At 45.2% G+C, this 24183-nt stretch overlaps 1 long non-coding RNA gene across 3 annotated transcripts; it reads left to right on the forward strand.

Annotated features, from left to right (window-relative positions):
* Window positions 1–145: 145 nt before the first annotated feature.
* LOC131505505 (uncharacterized) lies at window positions 146–21571 on the forward strand. Of its 3 annotated transcripts, XR_009258427.1 has the most exons (4): window positions 146–441; window positions 13717–13790; window positions 17350–17562; window positions 21278–21571. It is a non-coding gene; the product is annotated as an uncharacterized LOC131505505 (long non-coding RNA). The 3 variants fall into 3 exon arrangements; XR_009258429.1 differs by lacking the exon at window positions 17350–17562; XR_009258428.1 differs by lacking the exons at window positions 17350–17562; window positions 21278–21571 and adding an exon at window positions 15296–16285.
* The last annotated feature ends 2612 nt before the right edge of the window (window positions 21572–24183 follow it).

A 24183-nucleotide genomic window follows, 5' to 3' on the forward strand; every position in this document is an offset into this window, starting at 1 on the left:
TCGCGCCGCCGATTTCCTCTCGCCGGCGTCTCCTCCCGCTCCCGCCCCACCCCCTCCCCCCGCAGCGGTCCCGGAGGGGGAGGGGCGAGTGGGGGCTAAGGGCGGGCGGCGCGCGGGGGGCGGGGCGGGGCGGTGCCATGGCGACGGCGCGGGGGTGGCCGGCGCGGCGGGCGGGTCCAGGTAGGCTCCCCGGAGGCCCGGGCTGGCGGGAAGCTGGGCGTGGAGGGGACCGGGGGCCTGCGCCGCGACCCCGCCGCGCTGCCGTTGTTCCCAGGCGATTGCTGTTTCGCGGCTCGGCGATGCAGACCACGTAAAGGACGACGGAAAACGTCTCCCTGCTGGCGCCGGTTCTGTAACGTATTGAGCGCTCACGTTCTGAAAAAAACCTTTGGACCCTCTTCTACCTCCGCCGAGAAAGCCCATCTGGAAGGAAACTCTAAAGTACAACTTCTATTTTATTTGGCTTTTAGAGAGTTTCTGCTTTGGTTTGTTTTGGGGGTTTTTTTTAGCATGTTCCAAAGTGACGGTAAAATTTGAGAGTATAAATGATAGACCCAGAAAATTTCAAAGTGCTTGCACAGACATGAGAAAAGCTTTTGCTGTCAAAGAAAAGAAATCATCCTTACTTGCACAAGAATACCATTTTTTAATCGAGATATGCAATTATTAAAATCCTATTCGTTTTAGATGTACAACATAAGGTTTTGTGGGTTGGGGGGGGGGGGCTGTGTTGTAAGTTTTTATTTAAGCTACGGTTAGTTCAGGAGCGCCTGGGTGGCTGGGTTGGTTGAGCCTCTGACTTGATTGCGGCTCAGGTCATGATCCCAAGGTTGTGGGATCGAGCCCCATGTCGGCCTCCATGCCGGGATCCTGCTTAGGATTCCCTCTCTCCCCCTGCCCTTCTCCCCAGCTCATTCTCTTTCTCTCTCAAAAAAAAAGGATTCCAGTTAGTTCACATACAGTGTAATATTAGTTTCAGGTGCACAATCTAGTGATTCAGCACTTGCATATAACACCCAGGGCTCATGATACAAAGTACATTCCTTGATTCCCATCGCCTATTTCACCTACCTTCCACCCGCCTGCCCTCTGGTAACTATCAGTTTGTTCTCCAGTTAAGAGTCAGCTTCTTGGTTTGCCTTCCTGTCTCTTTTTTTTTTTTTCCTTCTCTTAGCTCATTTGTTTTGTTTCTTAAATTCCAAATATGCTTGAAATCATACAGTATTTGTCTTTCTCTAACCCACTTATTTCATTTAACATAATACTCTATACCTCCATCCATGTCCTTACAAATGGCAAGGTTCCATTCTTTTTCATGGCTGAGTAATATTCCATTCCATTCCTCTTCTTTATCCATTCATCATTCCATGGACACGGGCTATTTCCATAATTTGACCATTGTCTATAATGCTGCTATGAACTTCACATTTCCCTTTGAGTTAATATTTTTGTATTCTTTGCGTAAATACCCAGTAGCGCAATTGCTGAATCAGAGGCTAGTTCTGTTTTTAACTTTTTGAGGAACCCCCCCATTCTTTTTTCCACACCGCCTGCTCCAGGTAGCATTCCCCCGAACAGTGCAAGAGGGTTACAATATAATGATTTGATATATGTATATTTTGCAAAATAATTACCAAGATAGTTAATGTCTGTCACCACACATATAGTTACAGTATTTTTCTTGTGATGAGAACTTTTTTTTTAATTTTTTTTTTTAACGTTTATTTATTTTTGAGACAGAGAGAGCATGAACAGGGGAAGGGCAGAGAGAGAGGGAGACACAGAATCAGAAGCAGGCTCCGGGCTCCGAGCCATTGGCCCAGAGCCCGACGGGGGGCCCGAACTCACGGACCGCGAGATCGTGACCTGAGCTGAAGTCGGACACTCAACCGACTGAGCCGCCCAGGTGCCCCATAGAACTTTTAAGAATTATTGTCTTCGTTGGGGCACCTGAGCGGCTCAGTCGGTCAAGTGTCCAACTTCGTCTCGGGTCGTGATCTCACGGCTCGTGAGTTCGAGCCCCACATCGGGCTCTGTACTGACGGCTCAGAGCCTGGAGCCTGCTGAAGATTCTGTGTCTCCCTTTCTCTCTGCCCCTCCCCTGCTCACATTCTGTCTGTCTGTCTGTCTGTCTCTCTCAAAAATAAATAAACATTAAAAAAAAATTTTTTTTTAAAGAATTATTGTCGGGGCGCCTGAGTGGCTCAGTTGGTTGAGCGTCTGACTTCAGCTTAGGTCATGATCTCGCGGTTTGTGGGTTCGAGCCCCATGTTGGGCTCTGTGCTGACAGCTCAGAGCCTGGAGTCTGCTTTGGATTCTATGTCTCCCTCTCTCTATGCCCCTTCCCACTTGCGCTCTGTCTGTGTCTCTCTCTCTCTCAAAAATAAATAAACATTAAAAAAAATTTTTTTTAAAGAATTATTGTCTTAGCAATTTTCTTTTTCAATGTTTATTTTATTTATTTATTTTGAGAGAGGAGGGGAGGGGCAGAGAAAGAGGGAGACAGAGAATCCCAAGCAGGCTATGCACTGTCAGCACTGAGCCCGATGCAGGGCTTGATCCTACCAAATGTGAGTCTGACACTTAACCAACTGAGCCATCCAGGCACCCCAGCAATTCTCAATACAATATATAATGCAGTATTTTATACATATGTATGGCAAATCTATAACACAGTATTGTTAACTGTAGTCCCATGCTGTACATTAAATCCCCAGGACTTACAACTGGGAGTTTGTACCTTTTGACCGCCTGACCCATTTCGCTCACCCCTACCCCGCTCTGTCAATCACCGATCTGTTCTCTGAAGTATACAAATATTTTGTAATGTAGAAATCTAAACTGAGCATTCAATGTAGCAGTATCATAAAATTCTAGATTCTGCCACATCCCGAAGAATATACTTTGTTGGATGGTTTACTAAACCATAATCTTAAAGATTGTATTCTAGAATTAGAAGAATTTCAATTTTTCCCCCTTTGGTACTTGCTTAGAATAGTAAGCCGACAGCTAGATATGCAAGGAATTTGTGAGTAAAATGAGACCACTACTGGCTTTGCAAATTATCTGCTCTCCAGGAAAGGAATTCCGGGTAAGCCAGCATTTGGACTCCCGGTGACATTGATGTTAATATATTCACTTCTCCTTATTTTCAACATCCTTATTGTGATATAATTCACACACCATACAATTCACTCATTTAAAGTATGCAGAGGTCAGTGTATTCACAGTTGTACGACCATCACTAATTCCAGAACAATTTCATCACCCCAAAAAGAGACCACATACCTATGAGCAGGTCACTTCCCACTCTCCCCTCTCCTCCCTGGGGGCAACCCAGTAACCTGCCTTCTGTCTCTGAATTTCCTGTTCTGGACACATCAATGGAATCCTACATTATGTGGCCTTATGTGTCTAGTTGCTTTCTTTTTAAAAAAAATTGTTTCTAATGTTTATTTATTTATTTTGAGACAGAGTACAAGTGGGGGAAGGGCAGAGAGAGAGAGAGGGAGACACAGAATCCGAAACAGGCTCCAGGCTCTGAGCTGTCAGCACAGAGCCTGATGTGGGGCTTGAACCCACAAACTGTGAGACCACGACCTGAGCCGAAGTCGGACGCTTAACTGACTGAGCCAGCCAGGCACCCCTAGTGTTTATTTATTTTGAGAAAAAGAGAGACAGAGTGTGAGCAGAGGAGGAGCAGAGAGAGAAGGAGACACAGAATCCCAAGCAGGCTCCAGGCTCTGAAGCTCTGAACTGTGAGCACAGAGCCCAACATGGGGCTTGAACTCACAAACAGCAAGGTCATGACCTGAGCTGAAGTCGGATACTTAACCAATTGAACCACTGAGGCACCCCCCTTTTTTTTTTAATGTTTACTTATTTTGAGAGAGAGAGTATACAAGTGGGGGGAGAGGGGCAGAGGGAGAGAGGGAGGGTGAGAGAAAGAGGGAGGGGGGGGGAGAGAGAGAGAGAGAGAGAGAGAGAGGGAGAGAATCTCAAGCAGGCTCCACACTGTCGGTGCAGAGCCAGACCCAGGGCTGGATCCCATGAACCGTGAGATCATGACCTGAGCCAAAATCAAGAGTTGGATGCTTAACCAACTGAGCCACCCAGGCACCCTCTTATCATTTTCTTAGTAACCTCTTTTCTCTAGACACTTTATTGTAAGAATACAGTTTATGATACACATAACACGCAAAATATATATTTATCAACATTTATATTATCAGGAAGGCTTCTGATTGGGTAGGCTATTAATAGTCTAGTTTTTGAGGAGTTAAAAGTTATACATGAAATTAAAATTTTTTTATGTTTATTTATTTTTGAGGGGGGGTGCAAAGAGAATGGGGGGCAGAGGGTCTCAAGCGGGCTCCACGCTGACAGCAGAGAAGCCCTATGTGGGGCTGGAACTCACAAACCACATGGATGCTTAACCGACTTAGCCCCCCCGATGCCCCAAAAGTTGTACATGAAATTTAGACCTGGGGTGGGGGGGTTGGTACCCCCAAACCACTCTGTTGTTCCAGAGTCCACTGTAGTACCATCACTTTGGGGATGTTCAGTCCATAACAATAGTCATATATTGTAAGAAATATCCCTCCCATTTTATGATGGGAGAACAAAATTTTCAGGGTTAAATGGCCTGCCCCAAGTCAAACAAGAAAATGATCAGGAACCTTGCTTCCCCTGAGTCCTATCCCTGTCACACAAATATCTCCGTGAGTTACAAGGACACGATATCAACGTTTTTACCATTTCCAAGGGAACTCTACTCCCTTTCTTTTTCTTCAACTCTACGATACTTTGTGTCAATACAATGTGATTTTGTAAAATCACGAAAATTAGAGATGAAGTCCCTTTGGTCACATACTACTGTACTCCCAGGTGTTTTCCAGGACGAGTACAGTTTTTAGTGCTTTTTACATTTGTGTTTTACCCCAAGTGCTAGAGTCCTTCCACTTCCCTTAGGAGAAGCTTTCCCACTATAGCATAAAAGCGTCTCAGACGTGTTCATGATACTTCGCTCATATTTGTCGTTTTGTTCAGTCACTGCCATTTGCTCATTACTTCAGCCCCTTTGGACCGTGGAAAATAATGTCTTCTGCTCTTGGGAGCTACCAAGCATCAGGGCCCAAGACAAATCAGTTCTACCTGGAAATGAGCAAAAGTACTTTTTTTTTTTTAATTTTTCCTTTGATGTTTACTTTTGAAAGAGAGACAGAGAGAGAGATCATGAGTGGGGGAGGAGCAGAGAGGGAGACACAGAATCCGAAGCAGGCTCCAGGCTCTGAGCTGTCAGCACAGAGCCTCACGTGGGGCTCGAACTCACGAACCACAAGATCATGACCTGAACCAAAGTCAGAAGCTCAGCTGACTGAGCCACCCAGGCGCCCCAAAAGTATTTTTTTTTAATTTTTTTTTTAATTTTTTTTTTTTTTACATTTATTTATTTTTGAGACAGAGAGAGAACATGAACGGGGGAGGGGCAGAGAGAGAGGGAGACACAGAATCGGAAGCAGGCTCCAGGCTCTGAGCCATCAGCCCAGAGCCCAACGCGGGGCTCGAACTCATGGACCGTGAGATCGTGACCTGAGCTGAAGTCGGACGCTCAACCGACTGAGCCACCCAGGCGCCCCAAAAGTACTTTTTAATCCTAGTGACAGATAAAGGAGGAAACCATAGGACAAACTGAAACACGAAACTGAAAATAAAGGTACACCATGGGCAGATTTTGTGATTTTATAAAGGGAGAGGAATTGTGTGGGGGCTTTATTTTTATTTTTTCCAGAACCCTTTTAGGAATAGCTTTTATTCAAGTACCAGCACATAGAGAGTTCACTGGATCCAAACATGTCTTCCGAATGATCTACAAAGCTCCATCTTCTCCTAGGTGATCTCCCTTGGGATCTATAAGTATATTCTGTTTTCCCTACTACCATCAACCCCTTCCCCTGGACTCTGGATTCCCTCCCCTCCCACCTTCTAAAGGAGGTGCCTCTCTCCTTTGCCTCTCTCCCTCTCTCTCTCTCTCAAAAATAAACAAACATTAAAAAAAAAAGAAGCAGAAAACCCTTCAGGATAAAGGTTTTTTTTTTTAATTTTTTTTTTAACATTTATTTATTTTTGAGACAGAGAGAGACAGAGCATAAATGGGGGAGGGGCAGAGAGAGAGGGAGACACAGAATGGGAAGCAGGCTCCAGGCTCTGAGCCATCAGCCCAGAGCCCGACGCGGGGCTCAAAGTCACGGACCGCGAGATCGTGACCTGAGTTGAAGTCGGATGCTTAACCGACTGAGCCACCCAGGCGCCCCGGGGATGAAGTTTTAAAAAAACCTCTACCTTGACCCTACATCTCCTTTGAACAATGCCTTCTTTCTAGGCTTCCTTGACCGCAAAACATCCCCAAAGAGATACCTTTTATTATTTCCATGCCGTCCCTTACTCCTATACCATTCTGAGAAAATTCTCTTGTCAGAGTCACCGATCACCTCCATTAGGCCCAGATCAGTTCCATTTCTGTGTCCCTACACCTGCTGGCCTTCTCAGCAGCAGCCAGCATAATTGGGCACTTGGGAAACACTGTCCCTTATATTGGCTTCCATGAGGCCCCACACTCTGGTTTTCCGCCAGAAGCTCTTTCTCGGGGTTCATTTGCTGCCTCGTCACCCAACCTTTAAATATTGCAAAGGGGCGCCTGGCTGGCTCAGTCGGTAGAGCATGAAACTCTTGATCTTGAAGTTTTAGGTTCAAGCCCCACATTGGATATAGAGATTATTTAAAATCTTTTTTTAAAAAGGCATAAAGATAGATAGATAGATAGATAGATAGATAGATAGATGGATAGATAGATAGATAGATATCGTAGAGCCACAGGGCACCAGGTTGAACCCTCTCCTCCCTGTTGATACTCCTTCCCTAAGTCTCCAGTCCATGGCTCTATTTTTTTTTTTTTAAGTTTTATTTATTTATTTTGAGAGAGAGCATGAGCAGGGCAGGAGCAGAGAGGTAGAGAGAGACAGAACCCCAACCAGCCTCTGCACTGTTGGTACAGAGCCCTACGCAGGCAGGGCTCAAACCCATGAACCGTGAGATCATGACCTAAGCCAAAATCAAGAGTCAGATGCTTAACTGACTGAGCCACCCAGGCAGTCCTCGGGCCCATGGCTCTAGAGAGCATGTACATATGCTGATTGCCAAGTATGCATTTGTAGTCAAAATCTGTTCCCTGAATTCCACTTACACGTCCAGCTGCCTCGGTGATATTTGTATTGGGCCGTGTAATAGATACTTCGCCGCCACACATCTGCCCCCTCCCCTGCCCCCAGAGCGAATGTCCTCATTAGCCGTCCAGTGGCCCAAGCCCAAAGCCTTGGCATCATCCTTGATCTCTTCTTCCCTTCACACAGTCTGCCAGCCAGTTATAGCCGGTCGTACTCCACATGTTCATGAGCTCGCCATTTTCTTCTTTCCAGCTCCCCTGCAGTCCTTGAATCCAAGCCACCATCGTCTCCCGTGGGGCTATTTCACTGGTCCCATTTCACTCCTGTCCCTTTTCAATCTACACTGCAGAAAACAGGCAGTGAGACCTTCTTAAAACACAGATCATGTCATTTACCCATTCAGAAACCCCCTCAGTGATTCCCATTGTCCATTGAATAAAATGGCAAGATCCCTATCATGACTTGTAAGATCCTAAGGCATTTGGCCACCTCGGATTCTCTTGCCTCGTCTTATACCACACGCCCTTTCTCCTGTGCTTCAGCCTTCCCTCTTCAGTAAGACAAACTCTTGGGGCGCCTGGGTGGCTCAGTCAGTTAAGTGTCTGACTTCAGCTCAGGTCAGGATCTCATGGTTCGTGGGTTCAAGCCCCCACATTGGGCTTCCCATTGACCGTGCAGTGCCTGCCTGGGATGCTCTCTCTGCCCCCTCCCCCGCTTGCGTGCACGCGCACTCTCTCTCTCTCTCTCTCTCTCTTAAATAAACTTAAAAAAAAAACTGATTTAAAAAAAAAAAAAAGACAAGCTCTCTCTCTCTTAGAGGCCTTCGTACTTGGCATCTCATTTACCTGAAAAACTCTTCCCCCAGCTTTTTGCGAGGCTGGTTCCTTCTCATCCTTCAGATCTTAGCTCAAATGTCACGTCTTCATCCGTGCATTAATTCATTTAACAAATATTTATTGAGCCCTTTGCATTTTAGGCCCTGTTCTAGGCACTGAGCATACAATGCGTGTGGTCCTCCGAGAGGCAGACACCCGGCTAGAATTAGACGAGTGAGAGATTGAGGTAGGGAAGCACATGTGGAGGATGAGGGGTAAAAGAGAAGGTGAGGGGTGCTTTCAGACCGACTACAGGTCAGCCACTGTGGAAAGGGAAGGGGGACGGAAGCAGCATTGAGGAGAAAGAGTCTCACTCTGCAGAGCAGTTCTGAGGAAGATTTCGGGCCAAGTTGCCGAATGGAAAAATCCCACCTCCTGCAGGAACGGGCCTGCATTAGCATTGCACCCCGCAGGTGGGACGGGCCCTGGGGAAGCCCGGCCTCTCGCAAACACCGTGGCGGATCCAGAGGGCCACAGCTGGAGTCCTGTGTCCACCTCCTGCCCCTCAGCAGGGAATCTGAGTCCTCCCGCTGCCACGGGCCCGCTGGCAGGACACGCTCGTCCTCCTCCTTCTGTGTCCAGGGATGGAGAATTTGAATGCCACTTCCCGCCACATGCTGCCGGCTCAACTCACTCTTCTCCAGGGCAGGAGGAAGAAGTTAGCTGCTTGCCGGCTTTGGGGTAGGAGCTGCAAATTCTAGACTCCGAGCTTTGATCTGACGGTACCGTTTGCCTGCCAAACGGAAATTCTGGTCCTCTCCCAGCTGTGGTAAGCAAACTGGGGCAGACCCTGTCCCTCTGGGCAAGGCTTTGGTCGGTTGTCCCAATGTGCCACTGCCTCATCTAGCATGAGTGTTTCCTGTTTGGGGGTCAAGTTTTAGCTCGTTTTGTTAATAATAAAGGTGACTTCTAGAAATTTCCACTTTGGCATCTCCTAGGTTCCTATTCCTCAACAGGTTCCAAATAGAGAACCTCCACCCCCACCCTGGAAAGTCCCGTCACCACCCTGAACAAGGTAGACAAGGTCCGAATACTCATGTGGCTTCTGTGCACATAAGTCACCTTGCTTTCTCTGTCATTCTTTTACTATATCCCGTTCAGTTCTTTCGTGGCACTTCATCAAAATCGGAAATATTTTCATTTGCCTGTTTATTTGTTTATCGCCCTCCCTCCCCCCCCCACACTATCTCCCACCAAGAGGATGTAAACCCTTCAGGGTCAGAGACCTGGCCCACCTTGTGTTTTGCTAAAATCCCAGTATCTAGAAAAGTACATGACTATTCAACACGTATTTATTGAGCACTGACTAGATACAGAGATGTAACGGCGTAAAAAAACAAAACAATTCCTGCCCCTGTGGAGCTTATATGCTGGGGGGGTGGGGAGGGCGGAAATAAAATAAGTAAATAGATTGTATAGTATATTAAAAGGAGACAAATGCTATAGATTAAAACAGATCCAAGAAGGGGAATAATGCTGAGATTAGTGTTTCCATTTTAAGTAGGGTGGTCAGAGAAGACCTGGGCAAGAAACATCTGAAGAAGGACTTGAAGGGAGTGAAGAAGGGAGCCAAGGGGGTATCTGTGGGAGAGCATTCAGAGCAGAGGTAACAGAAGGCCCTGAGTCAGGAACAGGCCTGGCAGGGCCAGTGTGGCCAAAGCAGAATGAGTGTTAGAGCAAGTAGGAGGTGACGTCTGTGGCTCTTTAAGAGCTGCTGGAAAGTTTTGAACAGAGCAGTGACCTGATCCCCTTATGTTTTAAAAGGATCACTCTGCTAGGTGGAAAACAGACCTGAGGGGAGCAAGAGGAGGGGCATAGAGACCAGTTAGGCAAGAGGTGCAATGATCCAGGCAAGAGGAATGGTCCAGGTGAAAGGAAGGTTTGGGGCTCAAACCAAGGACCTGGGACTCAAACCAAGATGGCAGCAATGAAGGTAGGGAGAAGTGGTTGGATTCTGGATCTATGGTGAAGGAAGAGCCAACAGAATTTGGGAGAGGATGTGAGAATAGATAAGAAGGGGGAGGTCAAGATGACTCCAACTATTAGTAGCGACCATTCATTGAGATGGTGAGGAGTATGGGTGGAGTAGAAGGGAGGAGAAGATAATGGGTTCAGTTTGGGACATGTTAAATCTAGGATACACATGAGACTGTGAAGTAAGGTTGTCAAGTAGACAGTGGGGTCTAATAGGCCTGGAATTTGGGAGACGGGTCTACACTACAGACGTCTGTTGAGCGTCTTTAGTGCACAGATGAAATTTAGTCATGAGATGGGATGAAATCACTCCACGGGTGATTACAGCAAGAGAGGAGGTCTCTGGACTGAGCTGGGGGAACTCCAACATTAAGAAGCAAGGAGTGGACAGGGCGCCTTGGCGGCTCAGTGGGTTAAGCGTTGGACTTTGGCTCATGTCATCTCACAGTTCCTGAGTTCGAGCCCCGCATCAGGCTCTATGGGGACAGCTCAGAGCCTGGAGCCTGCTTCGGATTCTGTGTCTCCCTTTTTCTCTGCCACCCCCCCCCCCCCGCCCGCCCCACCGCATTCTGTCTCTCATTCTCTCTCTCTCTCTCAAAAATAAATAAACATTAAAAAAAAGAAGAAAAAAAATGTGAGGGGGGCAACTAGCTGGCTCGGTTGGTGGAGCATGTGACTCTTGATGTCAGGGTTGTGAGTTCAAAACCCAGGTTGGAGTCTACTTATAAACAGACAGACAGGGGCGCCTGGGTGGCGCAGTCGGTTAAGCGTCCGACTTCAGCCAGGTCACGATCTCGCGGTCCGTGAGTTCGAGCCCCGCGTCAGGCTCTGGGCTGATGGCTCGGAGCCTGGAGCCTGTTTCCGATTCTGTGTCTCCCTCTCTCTCTGCCCCTCCCCCGTTCATGCTCTGTCTCTCTCTGTCCCAAAAATAAATAAAAAACGTTGAAAAAAAAAATTTTTTTTAAATAAAAAATAAAAAAAAATAAACAGACAGACAAACAAACAAGGATAGACAACTCTCTCAAGAAGTTTTGTGACGAAAGAGAGCCAAGAAATGGGACATCCGCTGGAGCAAGAAGTGAGTCAAAGTATTTTGTGTCTAAGATTGGGAGGGTGGGGCACCTGGGTGGCTCAGTTGGTTGAGCATCCGACTTCAGCTCAGGTCATAATCTCATGGTTTGCGAGTTCGAGCCCCGCGTCTGGCTCTGCACTGACAGCTCAGAGCCTGAAGCCTGTTTGGGGCGCCCGGGTGGCTCGGTTGAGCATCTGACTTGGGCTCAGGTCATGGTCTCACTGTCTGTGAGTTCAAGCCCCGCGTCAGGCTCTGTGCTGACAGCTCAGAGCCTGGAGCCTGCTTCGGATTCCGTGTCTCCCTCTCTCTCTGTCCTTCACTGGCTCATGCTCTGTCCCTCTGTCTGCCTCTCAGAAATAAATAAACGTTAAAAAAAATAATAATAAGATTGGGAGGAAATAATAGCATATCTTGTATGTTCATGAGAATTATTCATAGGGGAAAATTTGAAGAGTTAGGAGAAAGTGGAGAGAAAACAGGAGCACTGTTAGATTCTGTGCACCAGTGGGGTCGTCTTTGAATCCTTTACCTCCTAAGAAGTAAGCGTGTCCTCACGTAAGAGGATATTTCCGCTTGGAAGGAACATCATAACAATTTATTTCTTACGCAAAAACAATAGCAGTATATTTCTTATGCAAAGCCTGTAAGGCCTCCATCTTGTTTGCCATTGCTGCTGACTTGATGTTAGCAATTTTCTAGATGTTCAGCTTTCTTCTTGCATAAAACGCTGCAGCAGACCTGCCAAGGAGTGACCACTGCTTTATGAGGCCTTGTTGGTAGCGGTAGGTCATTTGGGGCTATGATCACAGGTCATGCGTTGTGATTGACTTAACGCCTCTAAAAGTTAACTCTGTTAAGTCTGCCTTTTCTGATACTCACCTGGGCTAAGGATTCAGAATTTCTCTTGCTAGGAGTCGGGTCTCATTTCCATGGGATTACACAGCCTAATGTCTGGGGTTGTTTGATACACTCAGCATACGTGGTTGCCAAAGCCAGGAAGGAAAAAAAAAAAAGAAAAGAAAACAATGCTGCTGACTCAGTCTCTCATCTATGCTCGCATCCAGTAACCACATGCTGGGCGAAGCATTGTGCAAGACACAAAGACTCACTGGTGAATCAAGAAACCCTAGGTGTTACCCTACTCATAAGATGCTTACAGTCAAGGAGAGAGAGAAAATACAGACAGAAGTGTAAGTCACAGTCGAACGTGTTAAGTGCCATAAAAGAAATTAAGGAAAGCGCTGAAAGAGTCCAACAACAACAACAACAACAAAGAAAAGAGAGAGAGAGATTATGACTTCTGGTTTGGATGATGGAGCTCTGATTTACTGAAATAGGCAAGGATTCTGAAGGAAATTTACCCACAGCCTTCCTTACAATGATCTCAGCTTTCCCCCATATTTTAAAACATAATGATTCACTTTTATTTTTTTTAAAGATTTTACTTTATTTTTGTTTTCATTTTCTTAACATCTTAACATTCTTAACATTTCTTAACATTTTTCTTAACATTTATATTTATTTTTGACAGACAGAGAGACAGAGTGTGAGCGGGGGAGGGGCAGAGAGAGAGAGGGAGACACAGAATCCGAAGCAGGCTCCAGGCTCCGAGCTGTCAGCACAGAGCCTGATGCGGGGCTCAAACTCACAGAGCTGTGAGATCATGACCTGAGCTGAAGTCAGACGCTCAACTGACTGAGCCACCCAGGCACCCCTAAAGATTTTATTTTTAAGTAATCTCTACAACCAACGTGGGGCTCGAACTTACAACCCCGAGATCAAGAGTTACATCTCTCCTGACTAAGCCAACCATATGGCCTGCGATTCATTTTTATAATCCCCTGAAAAACAGGACCATTTTGACCCCACTTTCATTTTGCAGCCAAATGGACAGATGCTACCTCTTTTTTGATAACATTTTTCCATTAATGTTATATTTAAAATTTAATATTAGAAGAGTTTTGTTTATTTTTTAAAAAGCTAACAAGTGGTTACATTTTAATAAAAATAAGATTTACTGTGTTTAAAAAAAAATTTTTTTTAACGTTGATTTCTTTTTGAGAGACCGAGAACAAGCAGGGGAGGGGGAGGAGCAGAGGGAGAGGGAGACCCAGAATCCGAAGCAGGATCCAGGCTCTGAGCTGTCAGCACAGAGACCAACGCGGGGCTCGAACACACCAACCGTGAGATCATGACTGAGCTGACATCGGATGCTTAACTGAGCCACCCAGGTGCCCCTGGATTTAATGTGTTTTTAATCAGGTGGACCACTCACCAACTCAATATCTGTATTTCCTCATTAAGTGATAAGAAAAGTGTTATCTGAAGGAAACTCTATATTGGCTATATTTTCATAAGTCACCTGCCTTTCTCTCTTCGCTTAGAAAAGATTGATAAATGTGTCAACTGGCATAAGAAAGGGACATGGTGGAAGGTCACCACCTTACCTGGGAGGAAATCAGTCACATCAAATTCCAGGAACTTGAGGAGAGGAAAGAGGTTCGTATTATCACAAAATAAAAAATACTAATTGTGCCTCTTTCCCCTCTTTCTTCTTTCTTAATGTTTCTAGCAGCTTCAAGTGTCACTTGGCTGACGTCACAGCCGACCCGAGAGAGGCAGGAAGAAGTTGTACTTCTACTGAAGGTAGAAAATCATCTAAAAAGCTATAATTTGTTTTGTTTCGGGAGGTTATAAGTTTGATGTGAGTAAAGGGCAAAGAGAACATGTTCCTTCCTCCCCCAGCTTCCAGCAGTGTGTGTGTGTGTGTGTGTGTGTGTGTGTGTGTGTGCGTGCATGTGTGTAAGAGGAATTGGAGAGGTAATCAAACTGTTTAGAAGGTACGTCAACCATGTAAATTGTAAAACATAAGGCACGTTTCTATTTTTATGCAACCACATAAAAATTACAAGTTTTTATCAATGTTTTATATAGAGAGGGAGATATATAAATACTTACAAACCTGTGTTATTTGAACATTGATTTCCATTGGTATATTTAGTGCCTGTTTTCTTATATCTCTAGCTGGCATATATTTTTTACCTTTTTTAAAACTTTGAGTATGGTTGACCTTGACACGTATTTAAGATGAGATTCCACTATGAAGTTGTAGTTTGCACTATTCTGAGACACAGGTTTCCAAATGATACTCTAGTCAGTTTCTGTTCAACTGGACTTCATCGCAGGGATTGTGTCCTTGTCTCTGAAAAATTGTACCAACAGTAAAATAACAAAGCAAACAATCACAGGACGATTTTTAACTCTTACCTGTTTCTCTGGGGATATTCTTTTGACTCTGGGGGCCGGCGGGGGGGAGTTTCATTGTGAAATATAACGCACGTACAGAAATGTGCCTAAAAGTGATTATAAAGTACATCCCGTGCATTCACCACCTTGGTCAAGGAACTGTGTTGCCGGACCAGACCGTAGTCACCCGCTGTAACCTCATGCCTTCACAACACTGTCCCTTCTGTCTAGAGGGGCATGATCCTAACTTCCACAGTGATGATTTCCTTGCTTTTCTTCATAATTTTACCATTTATGCGTGCATCTCAAAACACTACACAACGTTTGCCTATTTTTTAATTGCATGTAAGGGAAATTATACTGCAGTATTTCCCTATAACCTCTTTGTAGTTCAGCATTACAAGATTCATCCGTGTTATTTGATTTAGCCTGCACGGCCCACTCATGTGTATTGGCGTCAAATACTCCATTGTATGAATCGTATGCCACAACTTACTCATCCGTTTTACTCTTTTTAAGTTTTTTCAGTTTATTAATCCTCTCGGTAAAAAACTGGGCTATATCACTGCAGAATCACTGCTTCCTGTTGCGAGCATCAATCAGCATGGGCCTTTGCAGTGCCCCTGACTTGATTGTTTCTTTTTTAGTGTCAGACTCTACTGTTTTCTTGAGATCTTTTTCTTTTTTTTCTTTTTTTTCCAATATCTGAAGTTTATTGTCAAATCGGTTTCCCTACAACACCCAGTGCTCATCCCAAAAGGTGCCCTCCTCGATAGCCATCTCCCACCCTCCCCTCCCTCCCCCCCCCCATCAACCCTCAGTTTGTTCTCAGTTTTTAAGGGTCTCTTATGCTTTGGCTCTCTTCCACTCTAACCTCTTTTTTTTTTTTTTTTTTTCCTTCCCAGAGATCTTTTTCTTCTCATACAGGCCACGTCTTGAAAATCAAAGGTCAGGTTCATTTTTTTTGTTTTGCCTAATCCAAGAAGTTGTAAATTATGCTGAAGCCAGTTACCCTGCAGCATCAAATGGGTTCTGAATCCAAGTACAAAGATGACGTTTGGTGTGCTCTGGTACATTTGTACTTTTTAAAAAATTTTTAATGTTTATTTGTGAGAGAAAGAGAGAGACCGAGCATGAGTGGGGGAGGAGCAGAGAGAGAGGGAGACACAGAATCCGAAACAGGCTTCAGGCTCTAAGCTGTCAGGACAGAGCCCAACGCGGGGCTCAAACTCATAAACAGTAAGATCGTGACCTGAGCCGAAATCAAGAGTCAGATGATTAACCAACTGAACCACCCAGGTGCCCTGAGCCATTTTATTCTTTTTTTTGTTTTAATGTTTATTTATGTTTTGAAAGCGAGAGAGGGGCGCCTGGGTGGCTCAGTCGGTTAAGCGTCCGACTTCAGCTCAGGTCATGATCTCACGGTCCGTGAGTTCGAGCCCCGTGTCGGGCTCTGTGCTGACGGCTCAGAGCCTGGAGCCTGTTTCAGATTCTGTGTCTCTCTGTCTCTCTGCCCCTCCCCTGTTCATGCTCTGTCTCTCTCTGTCTCAAAAATAAATAAAACATTAAAAGAAAATTAAAAAAAAAAAAAAAAGAAAGAAAGAAAGCGAGAGAGACAGAGTGCAAGCAGGAGAGGAACAGAGAGAGAGGGAGACACAGAATCCAAAGCAGGCTCCAGGCCCTGAGCTGTCAGCATGGAGCCCGATGCGGGGCTCAAACTCACGAACTGCAAGATCATGACCTGAGCCGAAGTCAGATGCCCAACTGACTGAGCCACCCAGGCACCCCTGAGCCATTTTATTCTTGATGAACATATATTTCCAGATTTTGGCAGTTATAAACAATGCTGTTATGGATATTTTCAGTTTTGTACCCTGGCACACCTGAGCACATGCATGCTTGCTTGCTTGCTTGCTTGCTTGCTTTCTTTCTTCCTGGATTTCTAAAGCTTGTTGAATAGCAATGAAATATTTTTTTTTTTTTTGAAATTAACATTAATGAAAGAATAATGTTCTTTTTTTTAATTTTTTTTTAACGTTTATTTTTGAGACAGAGAGAGACAGAGCATGAACGGGGGAGGGGCAGAGAGAGGGAGACACAGAATCGGAAGCAGGCTCCAGGCTCTGGAGTCGTTACGAGTAACGAAGTCCAACCCAAGCTGTGTTAGATACTCGAAGGCTTTTACTGACCCGCCTGACTTGAAGGAAGAGTGGGAGGCAGGGAATGAGGGGAGAATGAAGTGCCTTCCTACCATCCATAAATAAAAATCTTACACTCCGAATGGGTCAGTTGTGCCCCTGTTACCTAAACTCTGAACCAGTCGCTGCGGGTGTGGGAAATGCCAACCACGACCAAAGCTGTCCTGGCCCCCTCTCAGACCCAGGTGTGGCCAGTCCCATTCTAAGCCCCCGGCCGGGACAAAATGGGACAAGGGCAGAATGGATGGTAGAGAGGCAACAATAATGTCCACTGCACCAGATTCATGAGTAACTGAGCACAGGGCTCAGTCTGGGGCTTGGGACTCAGCAGTCTCTGTCAACGCTCGTCGTTCTACGTGCCTCCGGCACCATAACCCACCCTGCCATCCTCAATATTAAGCACTCTTTGGGGCCCCTGAGTGGCTCAGTTGGTTGAACGTCCGACCGACTTCAGCTCAGGTCATGATCTCACAGTTCACAAGTTCGAGTCCCACGTCGGGCTCTGTGCTGACAGCTCAGAGCCTGGAGCCTGTTTCCGATTCTGTGTCTCCCTCTCTCTGACCCTCCCCCGTTCATGCTCTGTCTCTCTCTGTCTCAAAAATAAATAAACGTTAAAAAAAAAATTTAAATAAAAAAATTTTTTCAAAAAAAAAAAAAAGATAAGCGCTTTTCAAAGGGGTGAGATGAATCTATACCTCCTCATGGGAAAAAAAAAAAAAGTTATCCTTTAATTTCATGAATGGTGATTCTTATATTCACAGAAAATGCTTTCGTAGCAGGAATTGAACTGGGTACCTGTTATTTTCAACCTCAGCCAAAAGCTTGTTTGTTGTACTGATTAGAAGACTATTTTGCAAAGGGCCCAAAATGCTGCACCCCAAAGATATAATTAAATGCCGATGGGCACACGGAGTAAATATCGAAAGTAAACCTGTCATCTGTGGAGAACTAAAGACCTTTCAAATGAATGGAGGGTAAGAAAATTAGGGGAAATAGTATCCTACAAAAGATCTCAGGGGAAATAAAGTAGGGATTCTTGTCCTGGGCAGAAACAAAGTGAACATAAAAAGCATCCATTATTCACTGTCTGAGACTCCAAACAAAGAGGTTATAAAATAACAATAATCAGCAACCAAACTGGAGTGAAATTTCTGGAGTGATGGATGTTCTCTGGAATGTGAGGGTATGTGGGGATGGTTGCACAACTGCATAAATTTACTAAAAATTATCAGACTGTACGCTTATAATGGGTGAATTTTATGGTGTGTAAATTATAACTCAGTAAAGCTGTTAACATTTTTAAGAACACAAGAGTCACACTCCAAGAAATTACATTTTTATTACAAGCAAAATTGAAGTGCTGTTTTTCCTCCTTCTACCCATCTTCTCTTCCTTTGTTCTTGTTTGTTTCTTCCTTTGTTGTTGTTTTTTTGTCTTGTTTTTGTTTTTTCCATTTAAGCGAATTCAGAAGGGATAGGTAATGGAGACGCCTGCTAGGAGACATTCCTTTGCTAAGGATGAGCCTTTCCAGCTGTCTGAAGGGCCAACATCTGGTAGTGATTTTGTGGAAAGATCTTTGATCAGTGCTCCTTGGAGCCAGAACATGAGAGATCTAGACAGAGGCAAAGTCTCTGAAACTTCTTTTTTTTTTTTTAAGTATTTATTCATTTATTTTGAGAGAGAGAGAGACCATGAGCTGGGAAGGGGCAGAGAGAGAGGAGAGAGACTCCCAAGCAGGATCCAAGCCACCCACGCAGACCTGCATGCTTGAACCCATGAACCGTGAGATCATGACCTGAGCTGAAATCAGGAAAGAGTTGGATGCTCAATTGACTGAGCCCCCCCCAGGCACACACACACACACCCCTTTTTTAAATCTGTGAAGCTTCTTTACAAACAGCAGAAACACTGAGCTTGTACATTTCTGAACTAGGGCTATTTGGTAGGAGGGGCTTTTTTTTTTTTTTTTTAACCTCAGCTTTATTGAGGTATAACGGACATACCTACTAATGGCCTTAATCGTGTTACTGATTTGACCCACATGGTTGGCAGATCAAAACCAGAATCTGGCACATCTTTACCTGGAGGCCATGCCGTAGCCTGGGAGATGGGGCAAAATTGCCTTGTGAAGCCTTGAGAAAGAACATATAACTCACAGTATCCAAAGGTGGGGAGTTGCGTTTTCAGCTTCCTTGTGGTCAGGTGCTTTCCTCACCTTGCCCCTATAGTCAGAGGCCAACACCTCTGAATTTGGGAGCAGCGACCTAGAATAAGGTTTATATGCACGAAGACCTTTGTAGAAAGCTTTGGAATATGCAAAGTGTAACTCAGTAGAAACATTAAATGTCCCTGAGTTCCCAACAACAAGCACACATGAGCACACAGTAGACACACTGTATATTGAAGGAATGAAGAAATGAAGGATTGAAAAGTTTTCTCAGGGTGCCTGGCTGGCTCCGTCAGTAGGGCCCGTGGCACTTGACCTCAGGGTGGTGAGTTTGAGCCCCATGTTGGGCACGGAGCCCAACAACAAATGAAGGAAGGAAAGAAGGAAGGAAGGAAAGAAAAGGGAAGAAAGAAGTTTTCTCTATAGAAATCATTTCTAGGGCACCCGGGTGACTCAGTCAGTTAAGTGCCCGACTTCAGTCCAGGTCATGATCTCCTGGTTCATGAGTTCAAGCCCCATGTGGCACTCTGTGCTAACAGCACAGAGCCTGCTTGGGATTCTCTCTCTTCATCTCTCTCTGCCCCTCCCCCACTCCCGTGTGCACACTCTGTGTGTGTCTCTCTCTCTCAAAATAAACTTTAAAAAACGTCTTCCTGGTGTTCTAGTGGCCAAAATAGCAGAAGAAAAAGGAGAAACATACGTGAGGAATAAAGGTACAACATTTTAGGGGCGCCTGGGTGTCTCCGTTAAGCATCTGACTTCGGCTCAGGTCACGATCTCACAGTCCATGAGTTCGAGCCCCGTGTTGGGCTCTGTGCTGACAGCTCTGAGCCTGGAGCCTGCTTGGGATTCTGTGTCTCACTCTGTCTCTCTCTCTGCCCCTCCCCTGCTCATGCTCTGTCTCTCTCTGTCTCAAAAATAAATAAAAACATTAAAAAAAAAAAAAAAGGTACAACATTTTATAAAGCAGTAGGGTTGACCCAAGGTGAAATGATTCATCACGAGGAACATACTAAGTATGTTCTGAATAAGATTCCGAATATACACTCTGGAGCCAGGTCATCCGATTTCAGATTGACTTCCCCATTTTACGAACGGTGACCTTGAGCATGTTACTTCATGTAAGACAATCTGTATCTCTCTTTGGGTTCCCGGACCCAATCCTGATGTAGGAGGGGGTGTTCCCACACGCACAGCCCCCAGCAATTCTGACACCAGTCTGAGAATTCAAGTCCATTCTGACACCATCCACCAGAGATAGCATCAGATCCCACAGGTTAAGGGCTCAGTCCTTCAACACTGCCCCCCGCACCTTTGCCGCAACACTCCAGATGCCGATTGCAAGCCCTAGGCTGTTACCTGTGCCTCTGGCCCAACCAGCTACAGATAGGAAGTTCCACTCTCCTCCTAAGTGCCTTTAATTTGCCAGAGCAGCTCCCAGAACTCAGGGAAACATGTTTATCAGTTTATGAAAGGATATCGTAAAGGACATGAATCGGCAGCCAAATGAGGAGATGCACAGGGTGAGGTCTGGGGGAAGGGCACAGAGCTTCCCTGCCCTCTCCAGGAGGACCATTCCCTCTACTCTCCGTGTGTTCAACCCAGAAGCTCTCCAAAGCCGGTCCTTTGGGGTTTTTATGGAAGCTCTCTTGCAAAGTCGGGATTGACTGATTGGCTGATTCAACCTCTAGTCTCTCTCTCCTTCCTGGAGGTGGAGAGTGGGGCTGAAATTTCCAACCCTCCTATCACGCGGTTGGTCACCCCAGTACCCAGCCCCTCACCTTGGGTGAGGTCCAAACGTCACCTTCCTTAATGCAACAAAAGACACATTTATCCCACTCGACACTCAGGAAATTTCAAGGGTTTGGAGAGGTGTGAGCCAGGATCTGTAAATGAAGACCAAATATATATAAGAAAACTATTTTGGGGGCACCTGGGTAACTTAGTCCGTTGACAGCGTGACTCTTGATTTCAGCTCAGGTCATGATCTCAGGGTTGGGTTCATGAGATCAAGCCCCACGTCAGGCTCCGTGCAGAGCATGGAACCTGTTTGGATTCTCTCTCTCCCTCTCTCTCTGCCCCTCCCATGCTCATGCTTTTTTTACTCTCTCTCAAAATAAATAAATTAAAAAAAAAAAAAAACTATTTTGGTCATCTGTATGACCAGATATATATTTCTTACAAATCACAATACTGCAGGGTCAAAATTTCCTCATCTATAAAATGGGAGTAAGAATAGTAGCTATTTCATATGTTGTGAAAACTAAGTGTGCTGACCTCTGTAAAGTACTTAGAAATTGGCTTGACCCCTACATGGGAAGCATTATATAAGTGTTTTATTATTATTATTGTTATTATTGCCTATTTTTTCAACCTTTCTTTTAGTGAATAGCACTTTTCAGCCTTTCTCTGTACATCATACCCTTCTCCATTCAGACCCATTGGTAGTGAACTACCAAAGGTATGTGTACTTAGCTGAGATGCTCACTTTTTCTTTCCTTTTTTTTTTTTTTTTTTTTGAGATGTTCGTACTTTTGAATGTGAATTATGCCTGCCCCTTCTCCAGTCTTGTGGATTCCTAGTGTCTACAGTGGAAAGATCTGAGAATCCACATCAAAGGACATTAATACCGCCCACCAATATGAGGACATGAAACCAATCACCAGTCCAGAAGACGTTTAGTACAGAGGTTCAAGCCTATGGTTCTACTCTCGGCTCTGTCCCTACCCAACCTCGTGACCCTCCTAGGAAATCACTTACCCTCTCTGTAACTCAGTGTCCCTCATCTGCCAAATAGAGATACCACTTACCACGAACACTGGGTTTTGAGTCTCTTCCCATTGGCAGAGGATGATTGCTTAAACCCAAAGAGTGGAAGCCCGGCTTAAAGGATTTTATTTGTTTGGTCATATTTGGATTCCTGTATTGAGAACATACAAGTATTTTTATCATAATCATTATCCTTATCAATATCTAGGTAATATAAACTGAGGCAAAGAGGCCAGGAAAAATGAGAATCAGTTCTTGCCTATTTTTCACAATTTATATTCAATAATGCTTAGGAATTCCCAGGTGCTTCTCTCTAACTGCACTGTGTTTAGTTTTTAGGACAGCTTCTGTGCAAAAGAAAAGCACACCTCGAACTGGCTTCAACAAAAAATGGATTTTATTGATTTACATCACCACAAAGTCCAGAAGTAGACTTTGAGGTCAGCTTTGTTCAGGAGGCCGAACAGCAGACTCAGGTTTCTTCTTGGTTCTCTCTCTCTCTGCTTTCTGCATTATCTGCTTCCTCTTCTGGCTGGCTTCGTTCAGGGTGTTCAGGTGGCTCTGAGGATGGGGCATATTTCCTCACCCAAGCCTTGCAAGGAAGACTGATCATCTTGTCCCATCATTCCCAGCTAGAATCCTGAAACTCACTCAGATTAGATCGCCTTGGACCACGTGCAGGGACAACAACGAAAAGCACTATGTGATTTAGTCTCTGTCACCTGTCACACATTTCACAGCTGGAGCTTGGGTAGAGTTAACTTCAGTAGCACCAAACAGATACCTTCCTAGCAAAAGAAAGTCCCATCATCCCCCTCAGTAGTTTCTGAGACAGCTTTTTCTGAGAAATAAGTGGCTAAATAAATACTAGGTTGCTGTTTTAATTTTTTTAATGTTTATTTATTTTTGAGAGACAGAGCATGAGTGGGGGAGGGGCAGAGAGAGAGAGAGAGGGAGACACAGAATCCGAAGCAGGCTCTAGGCTCTGAGCTGTCAGCACAGAGCCTGACGCGGGGCTTGAACTCATGAACCTCGAGATCATGACCTGAGCTGAAGTCGGACGCTTCACCCACTGAGCCACCCGGGCACCCCAATGATGTATTATGTTTCATATCCAGTGGCATATTTTATGCAAATTAACACAAATTTAAATCTTTTCATTCATTTCTTGTCATTAATTGGATTATCAATTCAAGAACAGTTTCATTACACTTATTCAAAATGAATTGTCATAATGAATTACTGCTTTTGGTATGACTTAAAAAATATTTTTTTTGGTTATAATTCACTTCTTAAGGTCAAAATAATTTCTTTTGAATTCATCATTCTTTTTTCATGGCTTTGGTTGCATATTCTCTAAACCTAGTGAGCCTCTTTGAATGTCTGCTGAATCGAGTTCGGCCTAAGCAATTGGGACAAAACGCTTCTAATAGTTAACTGCGGTAAAACACCATGAGGGTAGCCTCTCGCATTTTAAAGCGATAGAGATCCTTCACATATTTATTCCATTTCTTCCTCGTTTTACTGAACGGTTCTGATGCAGGCCGGCTGGGTCCAAGGACCCAGAGGAGGATCCTGTGGGAGCAGCCAAGAGAGTCCTTGGTTTTGCACAGGAGAGAAACCAAACACGAGCCAAGAGGAAGGGACAGCAGAGTTTATTAAAGATAAACAGAGAGCGCAGATATGGACAGAGCATCCGAGAGACTCAGAAAGAAAAAGAGTGAGTCTCGTCTTTGCTTGGGATCCAGGGTTTCTATTGAGGATTGCGGTGTGGTGACGTGTCTTCTCAGGCATCCAGAAACATTAGGTACTTGCCCGAAGTCACGTGTGCCCTGAATCCAGGGGTCTTAGTGAGTCAGTGGTCTGGAAAGTGTTCGTGACAAGGCTGCCCGGTCAGTCTCCAGATGTTATCTATTGTGCTGTAAAACTCTAAAGAAATTGTTAAATTCTTGAGTTTTACAAGGCGTGTGTAAGGTGGGGGTTAAGTCTGAGCAAGAAAAGAAGTAGGAAAAGGAGTGAAAAAAGCAGTTTTTCACGGGGTCCCTCTATTTTCCCTGTCTCCGTTCCAAAACGTCTTTCCAGAATGAGCTTAAAGCAGTGAGATATAAAAATACATATTTGGTCTTTATCGCTGGCTCCTGGGACAGAGTCCCTAAAACCCTTGGTATTTCCTGCATGATAGGAATGTCTACCATCATATTCCTAAAGGAGTCCCTTTGGAGCACACCTACGTTTATGCTAATGAAGTTGCTTGGGGCGGGTCCCAGAGATAGCTTCAGGATGGGCGCAGCTCCCGGAGGCTGGAAACCCTCTGTCCCACCCACCAAATCCCAGGAGTAGGTGGGGGACTGGAGATTGAGCTCTGTAAAAACTCTTGAACCGTGAGAGTGTCCTGATTGGTGAACGTGTGAAGGTACCGAGAGGGTGGTACACGTGGGGAGGATGTGGAAACTGCCAACCTGCCCCACCGTCCCCCCCCCTCTCCCCCCCCCCCAGTACCCAGCCCTGAGGATCTCCTCTATCTGGCTGTCCCTGAGTCGTTTTATGTCTACTAAACCAGTAATAGGAAGGGGAGCGCTTTCCCGAGTTCTGTGAGTCACTCTAGCAGCACATAACCCAACCGGAGGCAGCTGTCACGGGACCCTCCAAATTTGGAGTC

The sequence above is a fragment of the Neofelis nebulosa genome, chromosome 2, assembly GCF_028018385.1.
Source record: "Neofelis nebulosa isolate mNeoNeb1 chromosome 2, mNeoNeb1.pri, whole genome shotgun sequence".
In the NCBI taxonomy this organism is placed as follows: Eukaryota; Metazoa; Chordata; class Mammalia; order Carnivora; family Felidae; genus Neofelis; species Neofelis nebulosa.